This window comes from Pantherophis guttatus, chromosome 3 (genome assembly GCF_059756535.1).
Source record: "Pantherophis guttatus breed Tessera chromosome 3, ASM5975653v1, whole genome shotgun sequence".
NCBI lineage: Eukaryota > Metazoa > Chordata > Lepidosauria > Squamata > Colubridae > Pantherophis > Pantherophis guttatus.
The window spans coordinates 48,949,429-48,955,428 of NC_142065.1; positions in this window are offsets into that span (position 1 = coordinate 48,949,429).

A 6,000-nucleotide genomic window follows, 5' to 3' on the forward strand; every position below is an offset into this window, starting at 1 on the left:
AGGCCACATCCACACCGCTGCTTTGCCCTTTCATTTGTAGCAAAGCCAGCAGTAAATCTTGCTGCCTTAATTCTTGCTGTCCCCACAGCATACCTTTATACTGCATACAGAACAGTTCTGTGCTGCAGTGCTGAAATACATCAGTTTGTTCTAAAGACTGTGATCAATGGCTCTTGATATTCCAGCCCTGACCATTTTCATCAAATGAGAAACACCCTTCACTTGGCATGCCCAATATTCTGATTACTCCATGTGCTGATTTCCAACCCCCCCTTTTCTTTTTCACCACACTCTTGACTGAATGAACATTTCTATATTTCTTGAAATTATGGATGGATGGTTCGACTATCAACCACTAGATGACAATAGTAAAGAATTTTTGTATTGCTTGGCTGCCATTGAGTGATTGCCCAGATTGTGCAACTATTGGGCCAATGCTGTTGAAACCTTAAAGTTTGAGTAAGGTATTTTGTTATAGGGATTGGTATAGGAGTTGCATACTATCTAACTAATTATGTTAGAAGCCAGGTCTCCTAAGACCAAAAATCACTGGAAACAGAATTCCTTCCGAGGCAGGCAGGCTATAGAAATACAAGTAGAGGATCATTTCAGTTGCACTTCTAAGATGTCGTGTGTATCATGTATACTTTCACATAGTATTCAGAAGCAGAATAGAATGGACAACATAATCTTCAGAATGGAGTAGCTAAAGTCATCTTCAGATTGCCTCACCTTCAGGTGAACAGTGAGACCCAGATAGTGACATATGTACTATGGGCTTTAGGCTAAGGCCAAGTAGGCACTGGCCAAGGATGGGCTATGGGCTTTAGGCTAAGGCCAAGTAGGCACTGGCCAAGGATGCCAAAGCTTAGGAGACACCAATATTATCCCTCCTTCCCGGTTACTCTGAAAATGCAAATCTTTGTGTTAATAGCAGGAGATACCATCCATCAATGCAATCTTGGGGTACTATATACCCTTGAGCTAGACTGTTGGCATGATTAGTGAGCTACCTGTAGAGGCCACAGGGAATGTAGAGGTGTTGAAGGAAAGGAGGAAGGAAGAACTGCTGCAAAGGTAAGTGGGGCTTGAGCTTGGGCTAAGAAATCTTGAGAAAGTATCTTAGACAAGACCCTCATTAGTTCACCTGAAGATAAAGTGAGGGAGAGGAAACACATTCAGACTTGCAAGATTCCGTTATAAAAGGTCTGGCAATAAAAATAGTCCTGACCTATATTTCTTTGGTTTCTTAGATTGGTATCCCTTATTGGGCTAATGCTATGCTTGCACCCAAACAAGATACTATATGGATTTGTTCCTAGAAAAACTCCTAGTCTAACAATCTCAGTGTATTCTGTCTCCTAGAATGTGATATTTGTAGCTTTTTAGTATACTTTTTGCTATCAAAAATTTCTCACTGACTTTTTTTTAAAAGTCATTATTGCAACTGTAGCAGTTCTTTTGTTTCTTAATAGCGAGGATGTGTTGATCTGCATTTAATAGAAATAAAGAGAGTGGATACTTTGATTCAAGAAGGAACAGTATGATAGGAAAACCAAGTTTCTTTTTTTTAAAGACTTTTAATATTATTATTATGGTTGGTCACACAGCCAGATATATACACTGGATTTGGCATTTTTATCCAACTATTCAGTTTATTATTATTTTATTCTTTGGAATTTGTACAGTCCCTGCTCTGTATCTCCAACATGTGCATTCTCATCTAAATATATATCTCTAGTTTTTAGGGATGGATGGAGAGCTAGATATTTAGATAAATACATAAGTGCAGCAGAAAAATTATATAGCCTCCAAAGAAATGAAAACATTATCTTCATCTTGCAAATTAACCAAATTCTATCAGCTAGGAAAAGACACTGCAGAATCAATTGTCACTAATTGCATTGTAAATAAAATCTAATATATGCTTGTTTGGTGGTTGCAAGCAGCTTTCATATAGCAGTCACAAACACTGACACTGACAGGATGGAAATTCAAATGTAGTGTTAGAAAGTAGTCATAGAAAGAGTAGTGGAAGCTTGGAACCAACTTCCAGTGGAGGTAGTGGGTCAGTTATCAGTAGCTGATTTTAAACATGGTTGGGATAAACACATGTCCATCATCTGACAAAAATAAAAAAAAGGGCAGACTCGATGGACCACGAGGTCTTTCTCTGCCATCAGTTTTCTATGTTTTTAACACATTACATGCAGGTCAGGGAGATTAGAGAAGAGAGCCTATCATTTCAATTGAGGAATACCTGCTGAATTTTGCCAATAACATAATTTAAGAGAGGGCTTGATGACCCATATGACTAGAATATTTTCAGTTCTATGGGTTTGGATAGTATCAGTGATAATTTTGCATTAAAATATCTGTGTTGTGAAAATATTTAAGCCTTTTATGCCAAAGCATTTTCTATAAAGCTATGCAAGATTGCCATTTGCTCTGTTATTTCTTTTCTAATGTACTTTAGTTTTAACCCAGAATACTTAAGGCTAGGAAGCCCATGTTTCTATGTGGCCATATATGAAATACGCCTTCATGTGATGTTTCAGAATCTTTGGTAACTGAGAAAGCAATGAATGGGATACACGTAGAAGTCCAGAGACTTTGATCAACAGATTTTAGATAAGGTACAACTTTACTCTGTGGAGGAATTTTCCTTTGGTATATTGTGGCAGTCATGCAACCTTCCTCAGTATGATGTCTTCAGGTTATGCTAAGTTAAGAAATCCTTCAATTCTCATCCAGTATGACTACAGTAAGCAGTTTGGAGAAGCTTGCATACGTATTATAGGCATCTCTTGCCAGCATATTCCTCTCTATACCTCATTGTTATTTCCCATTTTAGTATATTTTTCTTCCTTAAGGTCTGCACATCCATTTGCAGCCACCCCATCTTCTAAAAAGCATTTTAGTTACTCTACACAATAAGACTGTTTCTTACTGTATAGCACCAAGAACTCCACAGGACTACTACTTCCCCTTTCTATTAAGGAAGACTTTAGGAAGGAGTTTAGAGGTTGGACTGGTAATGATTTTAGTCATATATGAAGACACTTATTCAGTCATGTGGCACCAAATCCAATTTGATTTTAGATTGTTTTGCACCATGATATCAGTGGTGGCATAATTGGAAGTTCGTTACTGTATAAGGAAATATCAGAATCAAAATAACAGAGATGGAAGGGACCATTGAGATTTCTAGCCCAACCCACTGTTCAAGCAGGAGATTCTATACCATTTCGGTCTCTTCTTGAAAACTTCCAGTGATAGAGTATTATATTTATATATGTATTTTATCATTCATGGAATCATAAAAAAAAAAGGATAATAGATGGCATTCTAGGCTGTCAGTACCAGGATCTCCATGTTCCATTGTGTGCTAACAGAAACAGGTATTTAAAAGTATATCTCATAGAAATTCTGCTATACATTTATATGAAGTGCCCATGGAAGGATTATGGTCATTCTATAAATTCACTGTAGATCCTCTGAGAGGCTGCGTTTGTGTAGTCTTGAGCTAGAGAGGAAATAGACAAATAGCGCCATTTTTATAACAAAATGTATGGCAAATTGGATGGATCTGTTTAGTGCTTATGTACAGTGTAGGACATCCTTGGAACCTTGTGCCCACTGCCTATGAAAGTAAATTAATTTATGTAGGATAACAGAAGTTTAGAATTAGTGTTATGTAATCACCTAATGCATATTTCAGTCACTTCAATCATCCTAAACAACACCGAATGTGTGAATTTGTACTAGAATATTTTTTCATACAAGGAATGTACTAAAAGATATATTGCTGTACTTCTAATTCATATCAGACAGTATTTCTTTAAAAAAAAACTGAATAAGAAAAATGAATAATTCATTGAAAGTGGTTTGGGATTTCTGCAAATATTTCATGATGCATTGGGTCATCCTTTCAGAGATGCTTGTTTACCTAAACAGAGAAACAGTATGACCACGGATGGGCAGAAAAGCAGAGGAAACGGGAGAGATTTCCAACTTCCTGCCAGTTTCTCCACTGATGTAGTGAGAAGCTGGAAATCACTTCTCCTTCTCCTTGGCTAACCCTCAGAATTGCCTGCCACTTTGTGGGGGGGAGGGGAAGGGGTAACAAAAGGAGATTCAGACCATGAGGAAACCTGCATCTCTGCTCCCCATCCCAGCACATCCCCAAGGGTTCCCTCCCTCCAGAGAGGAAGAGGGCTCCCCTTTTGATTGTCAGTGCCTCCCAGTCAGCCCTATCTTGCCAGCAGCATCTAAATCAGGAGTCTCTGACGGTGGCAACTTTAAGGCTGGAGGACTTCAACTCCCAGAATTCCCCAGAATTCTGGGAGTTGAAGTCCACCAGGCTTAAAGTTGCCACGGTTGGAGACCTCTGATCTAAATCACTCCCTCCTCCTTCCCTTGCTGCCAACTCCTATTAAGAAATTTCAAAGTTTAGCCTGGGTTCCAAAGCAGCCAATTGTCACTTGCCTGTTGGTCCTTGCTACCAGCTAACTGGGTGCAGGGACTAGAGGGAGGTGGGAAAGAGGGTGGGGATCCAGCCCTCTCAACTTCCCTTGTGCCATACACTTTACAAGTTTCTCCTAAGTGTGATCAGAAGGATAGTGGCACTGAAGTAGCCACAAGTCCCCCCCCCAAATTTCATTCCAACAGTAGTCATGAGTCCTGGCATTCTGTAAATTAACCCATTTGAATTACCTTGGTTCAATAATTGTGGCCCTATATCTCCCAATTTTGCCCAATTGGAAGTTACATACAAACAGACACATGAGTTTTAGTAGTACATAGACATGAGGTGCTTCTTCAGATACATTATGTAATTATGTAGACATGTATTGTGCAGTATGTATCACTGATTTCCAAGATTTGTTGTTCAGAAAGCCTTAAAACACTTGTTTTCCTCAGGATTAAAAACTGTTTGTAACTCCTCCATGTACAAGTCATAAAAGTGATATAATTTGTGAAAGAAAACATTGAAACCTAGGTCAAAGATTTGTATGTTCTCTTCCCATAGCACTAAGCTAGCATGCACCATAAGGAAGTATATACTTTGAGTATATACTGTTGTTGTGTTAGAAATCACAAGGGTTTAATATAAATGGATGACATGCATATTGTGTGCAGATCCTAACTGGAGTGGGGAGAATATTTTTCACTTTGAGAACTGGGAGGCGGGGAATCCTTATATGAGAATTAATCATACTTTTTATCATTGTTAAAAAAAAAAGTTACTTTAAGAAAAAGGAAAAGAAAAATGCACTGTGCTCTGATTCTGAAATCTTACTACTGTTTTATAAATAAATGTTTAAAGTAATGGACTGGAACAGAGGGGAAACAATCATTAAATTTATTTATTTAATATCAGTTGATATATTATTTGCCTGTTTTGGAGTTGGAAGAGCTCATTAATGCATTAATACCACTTCTGTTATAAATTTGCTTCTTAACCTAACCCTAACCACCGAAAAATAATGCCCCATGTGGTGTGAGGAAAATGGTACCTTTTGTAAACATATCTTTCCAATGATTTCAGTTTTCTTTACTTGTCATAAAAATAACGTGGGAGAGAAAAATGGTATTATTTGTAATAAACCCTGAAAAGAACTATATTGTTATCCCTAAATGCTGCTATTTTAGGAAAAAGCAATACTTGAACAATGAGCTCATTTTGGCCAGAGAAAAGATATGAGAACCACTCTGTTGTTTGAAAGTATAGAATGTTCCAATTACAGCAAGCATCTTTTGTTTTAAAATACTGTACTTCTCCTGATTTTTTTTGACACTTATCAAACTACATACTTTACCTAATGAAAAAAAAAACATACAAATATCCTGATCTACTTTCAGTATTTTTCAATTGAAAAATATTTCAACATTATATAAACCCTAAGGGGAAGGGTAGATTAGATTGTGGTTCAAAGATTTAGGATAACTGTATCATTTTCAATTTTAGATTTAATCACATCCTATTGCTGTGCATGT